General features: G+C 42.0%; 1 protein-coding gene across 1 annotated transcript in view; it reads left to right on the top strand.

Moving 5' to 3' along the window:
* Positions 1-19,272, top strand: part of LOC309476105 (putative nuclease HARBI1) — a 123,055-nt gene that overhangs the window by 57,415 nt on the left and 46,368 nt on the right. The window lies entirely within an intron of this gene.

Here is a 19,272-nt window from a genome sequence, read left to right as displayed (position 1 = left end):
AAACACAAACAAAGTACAAAAACTCAGAACTCAGATATCCAACAGACAGGAACATCAAGGACAGGTAACTCGGACAACGAACCAGCACAAGACTACAAACACAAGGAGGCTAAATAGGGGAACAAACAAAGGAGGGTAACGAGACAGACAGGTGGGACAAATTAACCAATAATCAGATAACAAGATGGGAGGGGCTAGACAATAGACACGAGCACATGGCCCAAAATAACAAAACACCCATGTGCAGCACAAGACAGGACAGGCATGTGACAGATGTAAGGTAAGAAATTCTTACTTATTAGTTTATGGTATTGTTGCATAAACTTCACATTGCAGTTGAACTGTTGCTAGATATATGGTGAATATTATACTATTTAGACCCGTGTTTCCTGTTAAATACTGTTTGTGGATATCTGCTCAAACATAGATATGTATAACCATAATGTTTAATATTTTGGAGCGCGATGGCGTTTGAATGTATCATATTTTGGAGCGCACTGTGGGTTTTAATGTATCATATTTTGGAGCGCGATTGCGTTTGAAAGGAAAAATGCACCAAACATTAGGCTTTATGTTTTTACTATTATCTCATTTCATATCATCATAACGAATGGAAACATTTGAAGTAACATATGATAATCAATATATTTTTCTCTAGCGTAGTTGTTCTTGAAATCTTTTGGAAGATTTAATTTATTGTTATTATTATTTTATGCAGCACTGCGTAGCCTATGCCTACAAGGCACAACAAACCTGGTGTTCATTATATATTGTTGGAAACGTGTGTGTGTGTGTGTGTGTGTGTGTGTATTCTGTGAATTTTAAAAAGAAATTTTAACCAGAAAAATCTAAAATCTATTCCCAAAATCGTGCAGCCCTAGTTTCTCTTGATATCAGTATGTTCACAGTTTTTTCTTTTCTTTTTTTCTTTCAGGGACCAGATGCAACTGAGTCCTGCTGACTTCAACATTCACATGAGTCTCTGTACATGAACATGGTAAAGTGAAAATCAAACACCTTGGAAATGAAAGGTAGGCTATGTACAATGTTTTTAGGAATGGCACAAAGGTCTCTGTCTTTGGATCATTGTTTTCAATGTGCTCTTTTGTCATTTGTATTTTTGGATTGTGTTGTGTTGTAAATAAATCCAAACAATCTAAAAGCCATTCTTTTTTAAATCTCCTCATTCTTTGTGCAAGGTTGCTCTGAATGACAGGGCCTGATCGCTCCTAATAGGGCATTTAGGGGAGTGTCTTTGTCTTTCTCAGGTGTTAAAAGCTTACATATTCATGAGATGATCACGCCTCTTCGCATTTGACTTTGTCACACAAAACACGTCTTAGAAATTTTAAATCAATATATTGTCTTATCTGAATGAGCAGTCAGGGTGATTTTCACATAGTTTTGGAGCAAATATTCTAGGCTATGTCATACAATTTTCAAAAGTCTTGTGAAGAAATAATCAGTATGGGTTTCATGGCCTTATTTCAGTGAGAATTTTTTTTTGTATTTTCACAAACCACGCATAAATGTCATTATCTCAAAACTACAAACTTTTACATACATGCTGCTGATATATTATTGTAGCAGAGTTTGTGCTGAATACAGTGTAATTAGACTTTAGCCATGAAAATGTCACTAGTAACAGAAAAAAACACAAATGTCAGAGCATGTCAGACCACCTCCAGGGCCCAGAAAACAGCTCAGACCTCAGAGGGTTAAACTTTGTCGTTTGGAACTATCTTCATCGTCTTCGTCTGTCTGATTGCTTGCCAACACCTGTGACAATTATCTATGCATTTCCAGTCATGCTTTTATGCTACATCAGAGCTGCATTAATCAGTCTGTGTAAATGAATCAAAATACCACTTCAGATGCTAAAAAAACTAAACAGAACAAAAAAAAAATGTATTAAGAATTTTACATTAAAGTTCACATAAAATACCCTTATAGAGGTAAAAATGCCACTGCTGCAAACTAACCACACAGAATTTGAAAAGCTCCAGGAGTCAGCTGTCCGTGATATATTTGATACATTGAGCAAAATTGTTAACAAAACATGTAAACATGATAAAATATGATTGACAGCACACAACACTAAATAACACACCAGTAGATACAGATATCTAATCCAATAGTTTATTCTTTAGTTTTCATACAGGCCCATAAATGTAAGATCAGGAAAACGGTGAAACGGAAACTGTGACTGAAGCAACAACCAGATAAATATCACAGTTCAGTCGTGTTTCAGATCAATCTGAGAGTCATTTTAAGTGTTACTATTGTGGCCTTTCAGTGAACCGATGAAGAAAATGTTAGTTTTGCTCTGTTTGTGGCATCTGGTTGGTGAGTTTTAAATGTGTTTTTATGGATTTTGTCTTTGTAATGCTGCAGAATATTATTCACTTCACATTTACATGATTAAAAGTATTTTAGTGTAGCTTCATCAAACCAACATCAAATGTTTTTAAAGCTTTAATCTGTGAAAAACTCTGTTCTTCAGGAGTGTTTGGTGATGATGAAGTGAAGTCAGTATCTGTGCGAGAGGGAAATTTTGTCACTCTTAACGCTCTCGGTTACTAACGTAACCTCGGTTCTCTCTAGATGAGGGAACGAGTGTTGCGTAAGCTAGCTTTCGCTACGGGAAAAACCCTTTTCTCGAGAATACTGAAGCCAAAAAATTATCCTTAATTTTTGCATAAGTTTAAAACGCATTGCTGCATAAGCAGACCTAGGCAGAGCGGCTCGCGCGCCTATTGGTTGCTCAGCAGCAACTGCTGCAACCTATCCAGGACCTGCTCGTGACGAAGCACCAATGAGGGCGCGGGCGCCCGTGCGCGTCACGTCCCGCCAGAATGGGCGTGGCTACAGGCTATAAAAGCAGGCCCGTGAGGTTGTTCTCTGGTTTTTCAATCTGAAGCGAACCAGAAGTAGCACAAGCACGGCAGGGTTACGCAACACTCGTTCCCTCATCTAGAGAGAACCGAGGTTACGTTAGTAACCGAGAGCGTTCTCTTACGAGAGTACTCTCGTGTTGCGTAAGCTAGCTTACGCTACGGGAACCCAATGTAAAACGCCGTGCGTGCTAGAGAAGGTCCACATGCACGTTCCCAAGGGCATGTGCCCGGGGACAAACGTAAGTGGTAATATCTGGGCCGATGAGGGTGGGGCCCAGGGAGAGATAACCATTCCAGGGTGTGGGAATGGGTGCTTAATACAATAGAACAGCCAGGTACATCCGTGGGCTGAACTAAGAATGATAACACTGCCTGTCAGCCACCTGAACCCGAAGGACAGGTGAAAAACGATCACAGACAGGAAGACCTGGTCTGTCGATCTGGAGCCTGTGTATAACACAAACCACACACAGTCTGTGTCGATCTGCAGCGAGAGCGAACAGAGCTAGTATGTTAGACTGACAACAGTTTAGCCTGTAGGGCAGGCACCTCCAGGTTATAAAACCTGATAAATGTAGACGGAGAGGCCCAGCCCGCCGACATACAAATATCATGGAGCGAGACTCCGCGAGACCACGCCCACGACGAGGCCATGCCTCTGGTGGAGTGCGCTCTGACGCCCAGAGGGCAATGAAGGTTCTTAGACCTATAAGCCATAGCGATAGCGTCAACTATCCATCTGGACAGGCTCTGTTTCGATGTGGCTAAGCCCTTAGTGCGGCCACCGAACGAAACGAAGAGCTGCTCTGACTGCCTGAAAGCATCAGACCGTTCGACATATATTCTCAGCGCCCTGACGGGGGCAGAGAAAATTCACATCGTCCTCACCCTCAGATCTCGGAAGAGCTGACAGTGAAATGATCTGTGATCTGAACGGAGTGGAAAGCACTTTGGGGACATAACCGTGCCTCGGTTTAAGGATGACTTTAGAGTCATTAGGCCCAAACTCCAAGCACGAAGCACTCATAGAGAGCGCGTGAAGGTCACCCACTCGCTTAACTGAAGCGAGAGCCTTGAGAAAAGCGGTCTTCAGTGAAAGATACCGCAAATCCACGAACTGAAGGGGTTCAAAGGGTTCGCCCTTCATGGCTTCCAGGACCAAGGAGAGGTCCCAGGCTGGAACCAGAGGGGGCTGAGGAGGATTTAACCTCCTAGCTCCTCTTAGGAACCTAACAATGAGGTCGTCTCTACCCAGTGACCGGCCATGCAAAGGTTTTGTAAACGCCGCAATGGCCGCCACATACACTTTGAGCGTGGAGGGGGACCTGCCCTCGTCCAAAAGCTCTTGCAGAAAGGAGAGAACCTCTGCAACGCTACAGCGCTGTGGGTCTAAGTTTCGGGCCGAGCACCAGCCGGAAAACACTGACCATTTAGAGGCGTAGAGCCTTCTCGTAGAGGGTGCTCTAGCCTGAGTAATTGTGTTCAACACTGCCGCTGGGAGGTCAGCGGGTACCCGTTGATGGCCCATGCATGCAGGGCCCATAAGTCGGGGCGCGGGTGCCAGATCGCGCCCCTGGCCTGGGAGAGGAGATCTTTCCTCACCGGAATCGGCCACGGGGTCGTGCTCGTCAGTTGCATCAGCTCTGAGAACCACACTTGATTCCTCCAGAGCGGCGCCACGAGGAGCACAGAGCATTTGCTCTCCCTGATGCGCTTGATTACCTGTGGTAACATCGCGATCGGGGGAAACGCATAGAGCGGACGGCTGGGCCAGTCGTGGGCCAGCGCATCTCTCTGTTTCGTGAAGAATACTGGGCAGTGCGCGTTCTCCGTCGACGCAAAGAGGTCGACATCCGCTCTGCCGAAGATGTCCCATAGTAACTGGGCTATCTGAGTGTGCAGGGACCATTCCCCGGGGGGAACGTTGTCCCTGGACAGCATGTCTGGGCCCACATTTTGGGAGCCCGGGACATGTGACGCTCTCAGTGAGCGCAGGTTGTGACGGGCCCACAAGAGGAGGCGTTCCGCCAGCTTGTGAAGGCTCCGTGACCTGAGACCGCCCTGGCGGTTGATGTATGACACCACTGACATGTTGTCCGTGCGGACCAAAACGTTGTGGCCTTTGAGGAGGGGGAGAAAGTATCTCAAGGCATTTTGAGGTCTCACGCGCTCCTGAGGTCATTAAAATTCTCAGGGTTCGGGCCCGCCTCGTCCATTTTACGGAGAAGGTCGGCCTGATAGACCTGAAGCACGGCCATTGTGTGAAGTGCAGACGCGGCTTGACCGGCGGCGGTGTAGGCGCGACCGATCAAAGCCGAAGTAGTCCTGCAGGCTTTGGAAGGCAGTGAAGGATGAGACTGCCATCCGGCGGAAGGCGGGCAGAGGTGCGTGGCTACCGGTTCCTCGACCGGAGGAATGCAGAGGTAGCCCTTGTCTTTCGCGCCGTCTACCAGAGAGAGCGTCGAAGAGACAGTAGAACGCAGCCTGGCAGAAAATGGCGCCTTCCAGCTCTTAGTGAGCTCCTCGTGGAGCTCCGGAAGAAAGGGGGCAGGCCTCGTGTGAGGCGTCGAGCGGCGGCCTGGCAGAAAGCAACCGTCCAGCCTGCTGGGTGCAGGCTCGTCAGGAAGCGACCAATCGAGGCCGAGGTCCTCCACGGCCTTGGTAAGCAGGCGAAGAAGCTCAGCGTCGAATGTAGACCGCACACCGCTCGATTCCTGAAGAGAAGGGGCGGGGTCCGGAATGGAGCCCGACCAGCCTTCGCAGTCAGAAGCCAGGATAGAGCAGCTGTCCCCTTCTGCGTCATCTCCCCCCGACTCGATATCCACAGCGGGTGGCTGGCCGGCCGTGATAGAGGTGGGGGATGCAGAGAGCGATGCACACGGGGAGAGATCCGGCATGCAAGCGCTCGCGGCAGATGCCTCCGGTGTTCTCTGTGAACGGCGCTTTTTACGGCGCGGCCCAGAAGAGAGAAGCGGAGGGGCGGGATCCACGCTGAAAGATGCTAGGCGAGCCCGCAGGGTCGCCATAGACATCACTTCACATTCCGGGCAGCCGCCCAGGGAAAGCGCGTGGTCCGCGTGTGTCTGTCCCAGGCAGGAAACGCACAGGATGTGGCGGTCCCCGTCGCTGAGATCGGCTCGGCAGGAGCCGCATTTTTTGAAAAGAGGCATTTGCAACAACGCCTCGCTCTTTTAGATGCAAGCGTGTGTAACGTAACACGCGGTAATGAAAAGGATATTCGGCGCCGGATAGCGTAGCAGGAACGGCAGAGGAAGCGGCGAGATGGCCGGCTTGAAGCTCGTCCCGCTGAAGGCTCTTCGACGGCGCAGCTTCTCCGGAGAACAGCGAGGTGAGTGTCCACTTCGCTGAAGAGTTGAAAAATCAGAGAACAACCTCACGGGCCTGCTTTTATAGCCTGTAGCCACGCCCATTCTGGCGGGACGTGACGCGCACGGGCGCCCGCGCCCTCATTGGTGCTTCGTCACGAGCAGGTCCTGGATAGGTTGCAGCAGTTGCTGCTGAGCAACCAATAGGCGCGCGAGCCGCTCTGCCTAGGTCTGCTTATGCAGCAATGCGTTTTAAACTTATGCAAAAATTAAGGATAATTTTTTGGCTTCAGTATTCTCGAGAAAAGGGTTTTTCCCGTAGCGTAAGCTAGCTTACGCAACACGAGAGTACTCTCGTAAGAGAACTCTGATCTTACTGAAATGAAGGATGATGATGTGATTCAGTGGAGATTTGGAGATGAAAACACTTTAATAGCTGAAATCAATAAACGGGCCGTCAGAATCATTGTATATAATGGTGGGAGATTCGGAGACAGACTGAAGCTGGACAATCAAACTGGATCTCTGACCATCACGAACACTAGAACTACAGCCTCTGGACTTTATAAACTACAGATCAACAATGAGATCAAGAGTTTCAGTCTCACTGTCATTAGTGAGTTAAATATTTGCTTCACCTGTTTTATATTTCAATGACCACAAACTGTAATTAACCATTTAACTTTTTGTTTGTTCAGTTGTTTTATGTTACTCATTTCAAATTTATATTTAAAACTATTTACTATAAAAATTTAAATAAACTGTTAATCTGAGATGAACTCTGTTTGTTCTTCAGGTGCGGCTTCTTCTAGAGGTGCAAAAATGTGGGTGTCAGTGAAGGAGGGAGAGCCTGTCACTCTCGAAATGCCTTTTCTGCAAATTCTGGATAATGATCTGATTCAGTGGAGGATAATTGGAGATGAAATCACTTTAATAGCTGAAATCAATAAACGGGCCGACAGAATCACTGTATATGATGATGTTCTTGATGGGAGATTCAGAGACAGACTGAAGCTGGACAATCAAACTGGATCTCTGACCATCACAAACACCAGAGCTGAACATGATGGAGGTTATCAACTACAGATCAACCGTGTGATCAAGGGTTTCAGTCTCACTGTCCATGGTGAGTTTATTATTGTTTTCATTTCTTTTATTTATTGCAGCATTAAAGTAAATCTGAAGAAGTATAAAATTACTTAAAATGTCTAAATACCTTTTTCTTTTCAGGTTAATATTTAACTTTCTATTTCAGATTGTTTTAAATGCTCTACTTTTAATAATCTTGGTTCCTCACGTTTTTTCCTCGTCTGCTTGATTATCTTCATTCATCCTCATTTACCTTTATTCTCTCATGTTTTCCAGCTCGTCTGCCTGTTCCTGTCATCAGCAGTAACTCTTCACACTGTTCTTCATCATCATCATCATGTTCATTGGTGTGTTCATCAGTGGTGAATGTGAGTCATGTGACTCTCTCCTGGTATAAAGGAATCAGTGTATTGTCCAGCATCAGTGTGTCTGATCTCAGCATCAGTCTCTCTCTACCTCTGGAGGTGGAATATCAGGATAAAAACACCTACAGCTGTGTGCTGAACAATCCCATCAGCAACCAGACCACACATCTGGACATCAACACACTCTGTCACACATGTGCAGGTACGACAGCGCTGATATTAGTGTTTATTGACTGATCTGATCTCAGTTTGATGTGTTTATTCCTCAGACTCTGTCCACTGTTGTGGTCCTACTGAAGCTGTGATCCAATTGGTCCTCTCTGCTCTGGTGGGCGTGGCTACTGTCATTATTGTGGTTTATGAGATCAGATCAAGCACATATTCACACATCAGGTACATGGTTGATGATGTCATTTCTCATATTACCATTTTTCTTATAATTTATTAATCATCATTTATTAATCTTAATTTATTTGTAATGACTTTTTATATTAATTTGTTGGCATTTACTTTTTTTTTACTTTTTTTTTAGGTGGCTCATTTTCACCTTAGAAGATAATTTGAGAAGAAACTCATTAATACTCGAAGTGTCAAATGTGAGTGTTAGTCGTGATAAATACTGATGATTACCAAATATTGCGTTGCTTACTCTATATTAGTTAATATAATTCGCATTGCTTTCCTTTTTAATTTTTTTTTTTTTTTTTTTTTACAATCCTATATTTATTTGATTGTGGACTTTTAAAATGACTTCTCTAATCACACTGAAAGCATCTCATGTCTGGTAGTGTTATTATTGTACAGATCAGATGTCTCTAATACTGAAGCTCCTCTACTGGCTGAACATGACATATTTCTCTCAGATAAGACAATAATACTGCTGTCCATTTGCCATATGTATTTGCTTGCCTTTATCAATAAAGTTTTCTCACTCTGAGGTTCAAGAGTCTCTCCATGTTTTATTACATTATGTTGAGCGCCCCCTGGAGGAATGCTAACTTTATGTATTTTAACAATTTCTGCACTACTCCACATAGGCTATAAAACTTTACATTATTTTAAACATCGGGTCTCATTCACTAAAGCAATAGTTTTATTTTTTAGCATTTATTAAATTATTTTTGTATATCTGCAAGATTTTCTAATGCAATCTTGTATACATTATGTATGAAGGTACTGCGTGTAATCGACCCGTCTCTGTTATCCCGTTTCCATCTTAACGCTGCTGGTTCTCGTGCCGGAGCTGGACTCACGTTCGACGGGGAGCTGTTAACTTCAGACTTACGTCGTGCATTTCACTCATAACCTAAAGATGCTGTGACTCACTCCATAATCTGGCCATTAACAAACTGTGCTGTGACATATTTTATCATCCAAAGTGTTTAGATTTAGTATCTTACCCAATAAAATGATTTATTTTATGCAAGGCATCAGGTGTTTCCATGACGTGAAAAGACTGAAGCAACACTAGTTTAGGTTGTGTCCCTGTATGCTTTGCATAAAATGAAATGATTTACAGCAAAGTAATGATGTTATACATAAAATAAAATGTAAACAAACCTATATTTTACTGAAGATATGCACCAATTCAACGAATCAAACATTATACATTTTATTACGGAACTTCTGAAATTTTCAACATGGTAAAAAACATTGGTGGTTCTGCTGGGCCCTTATCGTCCTAACTACAGCACTCGTGGGATGTGTGTGGGAACACTAACAAGGGCGATAAAGACTGCAGTCTCTATCATCAGCCACCGAGTCGACTCGAGACCAGGGGCTTTACTCTCACAGCTCTTACTAGTTTGCCTCCATTATACTCGCCCCCCAAACCTCATTCCCATCCGGGTCACGGCACCACATGTGACCGGTCCTACTCAGCCTGCTCGAGCAAGTTTCGAACCAGCGTCTCCAACATGGGAGGAGGGCACACTAACAAGGACACTAAAGACCACAGCTGACCTCTACTAACTCTTACTAGTTGGCCTCCTTTACACTGTGAGACTAAATAAATTATAAATGATAAATTTAAAAATATATTACACCCAGCCAACTAGGGTTGCCAACTTATGGAAAGGAAAATAAGGGACAATCGTGGTTCTTTATAGAAAAATAAGGGACAGAATAAGGGGCCCTCAAAATATTTGGACTGTACCACACAGTCAGTGCATTTCATTTCAGCATCTGCAGTTAAATATGTGTACAAAAGATGTATAAAAGGTTCTCAGTCAAAATCATACAAAGATTTGTCTCAAATAAATGGTTAATTCTCAATTTAGAGCGTATGCCTGAAAATACGGGACAAACTGCGTTCCGTATGGCTTTCATACTGGACACTTCATTGATGCCTTAAATACGGGACGATTCCGTATTATCCGGAACAGTTGGCAAACCCAGCTATGCCTCAAAGACATGGCCGTAGCCGCTATGAGGTCACCGAGGTCTGGACCACGGTATTTTTCTGAGGTGTACTTTGTGAAATAATTGCCTAATATAGTAGAGGAGAGAGGGGCACAAAGTAACGCTTTTTGACTTTCTCAGTTTGTGTAAATCTACTTATGGTTCAGAGTATTTATTTTTTCCCACATTAATTTCCCACATGTCTAGTACAATTATGTGGTTTTGTTTTATTAATACAGTATATACTTTTTTTTCTTGATACACCCCGAAAGAATGGAAGTGAAATGTGACAACATGCCCCGTAGGTGCGGGGTACATTGTAACATGAGCATATGACAGCTTAAAATATTATCTGATCTAATAAAAAAAAATATACAAGACAAACTAAAATATATTCTTAATAAAATACAATTATTAACTTTTTCATATAAAATAATGGTATTTTTTAATTTTTAATTTTTGAGTTTTGACTACGAACACAGGAAAACACAGCTATACAACATAGTTCAAAACAAATGAATTAGTAATTTCTGAACATTGACTCTCACTCGTTATTTACCTTTTTTGTCATGTTTTCTCAATAGAATTAATAAAAGTATAGAATATAATATAATATTTCTAATAGGGGCACATTGTAACACATTGTGACAACATGCCCCACCTGTACAACTGGGATTTAAACCCGGCTAGTGTCTTCTGCTAGTTAGCGAAGCATTAAAGAACTATCTCAAATGTTAAATAACATATTGGAGATTCAAATAATATCAGATTTGTCTAATTTTAAATACACACAAAAAAATAACTTTTGCTATGGTTTAATAAATGTCTATGGATATCGTCCAAAAAAACAATAATTTTGGCGCATTTTTTCTCTAAATAGTTTTGATATGGCAACCAGTAAATACACCAAGTTTCGTCATGCTAGCATGTGTGGAAGTATTTAAAACAAGTGTGTTACAACTAGCCCTGCGTTACGTTGTGCCCCGCGCTCCCCTAGTGACTCTTCTTTGGTACTGCAGAGCACCAATATTAAACAGACCTTCTCCTCTGAGCTGAGTTCAGCTGTAATCTGACCGCTCGTCATTGTCAAAAATATTTGAGATGACCAATCAAATCAAAGAAGGCGTGAGAAGAAGCTGTTAGGTGAGAATTTCAATGCGACGCTTCAGTTAGCACTGGCCAGCTGGTGGCGCTATGACATTTAGGCAGTGCCGTCGCCAGACCAAGGAGGGCATATGAAATCCATGGGAGGGCACAATTATTATTAGCCTACAGTACCTATATTTATAATAATTGTATACTCTACTCGTGCAGCACGTAATCATCACGTTAAACATAACCAACAGCAATATGACCAGGTAGCCTATAGCCTACACCACATTATATAGAAGCAATGTTATGAATATCCATACAAATCTTGACTATAAAACATATTAGATGTAACACCAGAAGCATATCTCACACATTGCATTTTAAAGCAGTCAACAGAGGGATATGCATTGCCATGAGACACACACACACGCACACAAATACACACGAACAGAGACTTTGAACCTACCGGTACTTTGAGTGGAGGCACTTACGGATATCCATGACGAACTGAAGCGAGTAAGCCGGCGAAAACTCATCCAGCTTTCAAAAATGCGCGGTAACTGTTGAGCGGCTACACTGACGTAGGCTACGTCACGTACGTAGCCCTAACTTTCTTTTTAGCAAGGCCGTGATAGGCTGTTGCAGTGTAGATTCCCATCAATCAAACAAAATCACACCATTCTTTATATTTTTAATGTTTGAATGATAAAGAATGCAACATTAATGCAACACAAAATTAGCAACTATGATAATATAAAATTAAAAAGTAATTTTTTTTAAGAGATCTGTGCCTCAAGTGTGGGGGCACAAGCATTTTGGGGGCGGGCCCGGCCGCCTATGGCCCGCCCATAGCAACGGGTGTACATTTAGGCATGTATGTGTCTTCAGGCCAGGGCATTTATTAAACGTGTGAAGTGTGGGGGAGATTGCACATTGCATGCTTGAGTTACAACAACTTCCTGTTTTATGCTGATTATAGCATGCTTTAGCACTTAGCTAAGCACATGTGTTTCAATTAGAGTTTTATAAGAGTTATTTGGCTCAGATTCACCAAAATACCAAAGTCTGCAATCAAAATATCTGATTATGAACTCAAGCTTTTCTCATAAAATTTCCCATTTCCAAATTTTTTGTCGGGGTTTTGTCGTGTAGCGTCGCATCCAGTGTAGTATCACTGACTATAATGGACGTGCTATTGTCTTTGTCCAGTCTAGACACAGTGTTATGAAATAGCAGCGCTCGGCGCATGTTTTCAGTGTTCCACGACCTCAAGCTTAACCTGACATAGTCCTGTGCCATGAACAACAAGGTTCATCAGACTCAGTGAAATCAAGCGGTATCTCTGGTCGTAATCAGTCCTTCACTGACCAATCAGCGTTCATTAGCAGAATGCTAGCGTGTTATGGGCAACAACAACTCAACCTGTAAGAAATCGAAAGGACATAAGTACTCGTTCATTCAACTTTCGACCTATAACCCATGTTGAACTTGCAAAACCTACAATCAAATCTGAGATTTCTCAACGGCAATCGGGTGAAAGAGACAATTTAGCCGTCTCGCTCCATAGACTCCCATTAATTTTGCACTCATGGGCGATCGCCCCCAGTGGAACTCTGGTGGAACTACAACCCAATTCGGTACAATAGGACTTAATAGGGAGTGACCAGGCTCTCCGTAGACGGGCTCTGAGGTTACTTATGATATTAAAAAAAATCTCAGATCTCAGATTCTGTCAATTTTATTACGAAATTCAAACAATAAATACCGTTTTGGCGCTTGTAAATGTGACGTGACAGATCCCTAGCAGCACGTGAACCAATCATCTCTAGCCTACTAGCTAATAGCTACTAAATAAACACGAATATATTGAAAGAAACAGTACAACTTACTGAAATGTATATTCATCATACATATACCCATCAATTAGTGTTTTTCAAACGCGGAAAGGTGTCAATAAAACAGCTGGAGAACAATTATGTCACATAACATTTACCTCAGGAAAGCCATTTAATGACCATAATATATAGGCTATAGCTATAGCACGTTAGTTGGCTAGAAAAAAAGAGCTATAGAGAGTATTTTGGTAAATATGTGTACTACTGTATATTACATATTTATTATATTTTTACTTCTATCATTAAATAAAGTTGTTGTTATTATAATAAAAAACGCATTATATTTAATTTGAGTTATTTTTAACCTTAAATAATACTACCAGCATTAGGTGAGATTTTTTCTTGAGAAAAATTTACGCCTATCTTGTGTTCCTAATATTTATCCAAATGACTCAATATTAAATCAAATCACAAGAATTGAATTGAAATCGTGAAATTTGTGTCAAGCAAAAAAAAAAAAAAAAAAAAAAAAAAAAACATATAGCTTACCAGAAATTGTACCATATAAACATTGTAACATGTTGTCACTAAACCTAATAAAATTCAGTTTAGTTATTAAAATGTTTTGACAATCACAATACACTTATTGTGATGCAAGATTATAATTTTTTTACCTTAAAGCTGCAGTTGGTAACTTTTGTAAAAATGTATTTTTTACATATTTGTTAAAACTGTCATTATGTCCTGACAGTAGAATATGAGACAGATAATCTGTGAAAAAATCAAGCTCCCCAGGCTCCTCCCAGTGGTCCTATTGCCATTTGCAGAAATACACCGCTCCCGGTAAGAAACAACCAATCAGAGCCAGGAGGAGTGTCTTAGCAGTGTCAATCATGCTTGTGTACGCGCTGATCATCACCCCCCTCTCTCGCACAGCGCGTACCGTCGTTCAAAATCAAGATAGCCGGTGTGCCGCGCAGCTCTGCTAATGCGGACAAACAACTAAAACTGCCAATTTCTCGAGTGGCACCTGCTCATACAACAAAGACAGGTAAACGGAAAAAGACCAATGACGATAAACAAGCGCGTCGGAGCCCATTTACTCAGTGTCAAAACTCTAGCCGCATAGCATACAGATAAAATGTCACGCACTGTGCAAAGCAACAATAGAAACCAGCTCATTCACTGGCTTGTCATGTTGCTGAAATAATGTACTAGCAAACCTTATTTAGCATTACACATCGCTAGAATAATTACTTAGATACTGTAACGTTACATATATTATCTTGCTAGCTATTTAAAACTTATAGAAAGAGTGCAACGTTATGAAGTTACATTACATGTATCGCAAAATACGTAATGATTTGAGGACCAAGTTTGTAGTTTAAGTATGGGCAGGCCATGATAGTCAATGTAAAGCATATTGTTGATGTTTCATCCCTACCAGTGAATGTGCGATAACTGTTTATCCGCCGTCATCAGTGGCCCTGCATGTTTACTAGCCTGCACGTTCGCGGAAGGCTCCGTTGTGGGGGAGGAGCTGTGGAGGGAGGGCTGTAGCGCTGCAGAGAGTGAGGGGAAGTGACCTGTAAGCTGTGCTTGTTCAAATTTTCAGGCTAAGTCAACGTTTTCTAAAAGTTCCCTACTGCAGCTTTAAATTTCATCAAATAAAACACCCCACTATTAACTAGCGCCATCTAGTGTCCAAAATAGACTCTATAAATTTACACTGTAAATTCACTCACTGGACACTTTATTATGTAAACCTTGTTAGTAACAGGTTTGACCCGATCTTTTGCCTTCATAAATGCCTTAATTCTTCCTGGCACATCATACTGGGACGTTATCTACAGGGCTCTCAAGTTTTGAAGACAGGCAAGAGTGACATTTCTTTTATCTGGGAAACATTCTCTAACAGCAGTCAAGTTGTCACTGTTTGTGTCAAACAAGTTGTGAATTTGTTGTAACATTAAAACAGGAGATCATGACTTACTCTGTGTTCAGTGATGCTTATAGGAGCTCGGAGTGGTTTCCACAGTCTGTGGGTGCACGAAACTTTCGGAAGACGTTGTTGGAAAATCACGTGAACAATTCGAGGATATGCTTTTTTTTTCACTGGCTGTTGCGTTAAATCTTACCCAGATACAGTAGTGCCATTTTTGATTGGCTATTGTTTAGCCCCTTTCTTTTTTTGACTGGCTGATAAGTGGCAGGCTCGACAGGGAGACGCGCTTGATTCCTGCCGTTGCCATGGTGAGAGCAGCGCGGCCAGAGAAATTTTGGGCGCTGCGGCATATTAAATATATTATAAATAGTTTTTCCGCGTGAGAAATACAATGTGTGGCGGGAGTGCGTGACAAAAGACCGAAATGAGTGACTGTCACGCTCAATGCGTGACACTTGAGAGTCCTGTATCTATAAGCTCCAGCCTCCTGCTATTGATGAGAGGGACCAGGGGCTTGTTATCCGTCACCAGCTTAAACTCATCCAAGACACACAGTATTTTTCAAACTTCTCACATGCCCACACGCTGGCCACACACTCCTCGATCTGCGTATCTCGACTAGTGCCTTCATGAGCAGCTCTCTGATGTTTTCAAAAGCTGTCTGCTGTGTGTGTGTGTGTGTGTGTGTGTGTGTGTGTGTGTGTGTGTGTGTGTGTGTGTGTGTGTGTGTGTGTGTGTGTGTGTGTCCACATCCACATACTGTTCTGCCTGAGGAGTTCATACAGTGGCTGGTTTACTGTCGAAAGGTTGGGGATGAACCTCCACAAATAATTCACAATGCCAAGCACCCTTTTCAGTTCCTGCAGATTTTGTGGTGTTGGCAGCTGTCGGATGGCATCCTTATCTGGATCTGTCTGCACTCCTGTCTCGTTAATAAGGTGACCCAGAACCGAATTAGGTCTGTACGTGCATGTCTCCGTGTTCAGTTTTAACCCTGTAGACTCCACTCTCTGCAGCACTTGTTCGAGAGTCATGTTGTTCCCGGGAAGACCCATAGTATGTCATTCATAAAGACCTTCAGTCCTCCAGCACTTGAAGCGTCTCCTGCATTTTCCTCTGGAAGATCTCTGGAGCGCTCGAGATCCCGAAGGGAAGCCTCCTGAAACAATATCTCCCTAATGGTGTGGTAAAGGTGGCGAGTCTGCAGCGCTCTGGGTGGAGAGGGATCTGAGGAGGAGAACACCTTTGCTCCAATAAGCTTAGCAATAATCTCATCAGCAGTGGGTAGCACAACATGTTCTCGTTTTACTGCCTCGTTCAGTCTTTGGCACACACTATTCGGTCGGTTGTGTCACACGCTCTACGACACCATTGTTCTCGATCCTCTGCAACTCCTCTTTCACCCTTTAAAGCATTGGAGTGGGAACACACAGCATATGGCTGCGGCAAGTCTTTTAACCCTTCTGTGCTGTTCGTTTGTGGTTTACACTCGGGCTATTTTACAAAGATGGGCAAAAATCTTATGACTCATCTAAAAACATGAATAAACTGAGTAAAATGTGACTTTTTTTTTAAAATATACATTTTCATACGTCTCTGGAGACCCCAAACACTACAAGTGGGACTTTTTTTTTTATTTGTTATTTTTTTATTTTTTTTATATATCTAGAAAGTGTTGACAACTTTACAAAGTTTCATGCCATTTGGTCAAAGATCATTTTTTGTTTTTAATTTGAGCAAACGTCATTTACATTTAGTATTTTGACGGTCAGTTTTGAGTGTGACATGCTCACCAAATGCATCATAGCGTTCAGAAGTTACGTTCGCCTCCTCCACTCTCCTTACTAGGTTCATGTCAGCTGATAGAGACCGACTAAGCCGGTTATTCACGTTATATCCACGGGCCACATAGGCAGAGAATGGGCATTACTTTCCCCCAGGGCTATCCAATATGACATTAGCTGTCTCTAGTGTCTTTACTGGGACCAGTGCGATGAAAGTCTCTTCTGCCACAATGTTTACGTCAGTCCCAGTCTCTATTTTGAATCTTACAGGGGTCGCCCCAATCAGGAGCGGCACCATCCACTGCTCTTCTAGTTCATTTACATTATAAACTGGGCCCAAAAAGTAAGAAGGTTGGTCAAAACATTCTGTGACTTCTCTTACTGACCTGTTTTAGCGACATACTCTGGTCCAGTGTCCAGATTTGTGTCATTTGTGTATTTACAGAAATTGTAAATACACTTTTATTACACATTTATTCACTATAACTGTTGTACGTCTCATCTTTTTAAACACTCCAAACTCTCACACAGTTTAATCTGACCTCATTTTAATTCAGATAACATCTACCAATAAGGCCTATCGTTACAACATTGCAATAATCTAGCCTTGAGGTCATGAATGCATGAATTAACTTTTCTGCATTTGACAGTGATATCATATGTTGTAATTGAGTATTTAAGATTAAAAAAGCAGTATTACAAGTGCCAGAGATTTGGCTTTCAAAAGAAAGGCTGCTATCAAAGATCACTTCTACACTATGGTAGAAAATCGAAACATTTCAGTTTGTTCAGAAGAAAAGACCAAGAAAAACTCACATGTGTTTAATTTTGCTCAGATTCACCAAAATACCAAAGTCTGCAATCAAAAGCAAAATATCTGATTATGAACTCAAGCATTTCTCATCAAATTTTCCCAAGACCAAACTTTCTGGTAACCAAATTATAATTCTCTAAATGAACGATTACATTTACAGGTTACTGTATGTTTGCATTAATGTTCACTCATGAATTTTGTTGCAACAACACAGGCAGATATTATACATGTGATTTAGTGGCTTTTGCGTCAAATGAACCCTGCAATGGTTTTTCTCTTTTATTTGATCAGTACAAACATCTGTGTGTGTGGTTTGATCTGTCGGTGGATAAACAGCTTCTGCTGGATGTTTGTCGTCTCTGTGTGTGTCAGTAGTTTGTGGCTGAAGCGTTTCTTCATTTTCTCTCCTGCTAATAAGAAGCTCAGAATCTTCCACTCCACACAAAACATCTTTACACTGAAATAAAGTGAATCCATCAACAGTCAAATAAGAGTCACAGGTCAGAGGTCAAATTTGATTGACAGCTCACGGCACTAAATAACACACCAGTAGATACAGATATCTAATCCAATATTTCACTCTTCTGCTATTAGTTTTCATTCAGGGCCAGAATTCATTGAAAATGTAAGATCAGCAAAAGCTTGTTGATTTTCGTGATGTTAAAGGAGACGGATGTGTGAGCGGAAACTGACTGAGGTTGGGGGAGGATTCACACACAACCAGATAAATATCTCAGTTCAATCGTGTTTGATTGCAAGTATTTTTCAGATATTTTAAGGGTTGCTATCATGGTTTTTTTTTCCAGAAAAACGATTAATAAAATGTTTTTAAAATTAGTTTAGTTCTGTTTGTGGCGTCTGGTTGGTGAATTTTAGATGTGTTGTTATGGCTTCAGTTGTTTCCATTTTTCTACAGAATTATACCAGTTTGGATCAACACAAATTAACCCTTCAAATGTAGGAGAAGTACTTCCACGCTAGAAATACAGTGCTCATCTCCAGGCAATCCCCAAGTATTATACTGAACCAACACATGATTTCCTCAGATCTGGGAGATGAAGACCTTCCCTGCAGTCATGATCTAGAAGTCTATTTAAAACCGCAGCCCAACCCTGACAGTGGTGTCTGTCGAGGTAGTCTTGCGACGGCACTCGAGGTGATACCAGGGTCTTCCACAGAGAAAGAGTACAAAACATCACAGATAGTTGCTCAGAGGGAAGTCTCTGCTCCTGAGTATCCAGAATATGGATATGTCCAATATGTCCTGACCTTTAAACTGGGTCAGACTGAGGGCGACTCCATACCAGAAATTTTTGCCCCCAAAGCAAACTTGAAAGTATGTGTGTACGGACTCATATATTACTGCAGACTTCTAGAAGGAGAACTTAGGCAAAGGCCCCTGCTCCCAAAAAAGCTTCTTGCCTGATGAGGAAACCATAAAATGAGGTCGACTGATGCCAAACTAAGTCCTATAACCTCATTCAATTCTGTTGTACAGCAGCTCTAAAAAGACAATAGTGCTGTTGTTCAGCCGAAGTCAGTTCAGTTAAATTAATCAATTGTGAAATGAGTTCATTTCAGCTATGAAGCAAAACAGTGATGTCATCATCCAGCTCAGTTCAGTTCTCATATAATAGTGTCAGGGAATTCAAGTCAATAATATTGCCGAATATTAAGTGTCCTAAACTAAGTATTCAGAGGCGACAGCGGAAAGGAACCCAAACT

Source organism: Leuciscus leuciscus (genome assembly GCF_965113295.1).
Source record: "Leuciscus leuciscus genome assembly, chromosome: 15".
In the NCBI taxonomy this organism is placed as follows: domain Eukaryota; kingdom Metazoa; phylum Chordata; class Actinopteri; order Cypriniformes; family Leuciscidae; genus Leuciscus; species Leuciscus leuciscus.
The sequence above is the reverse complement of the archived record's forward strand: the minus strand, read 5'-3'. Positions and strand labels throughout refer to the sequence as shown.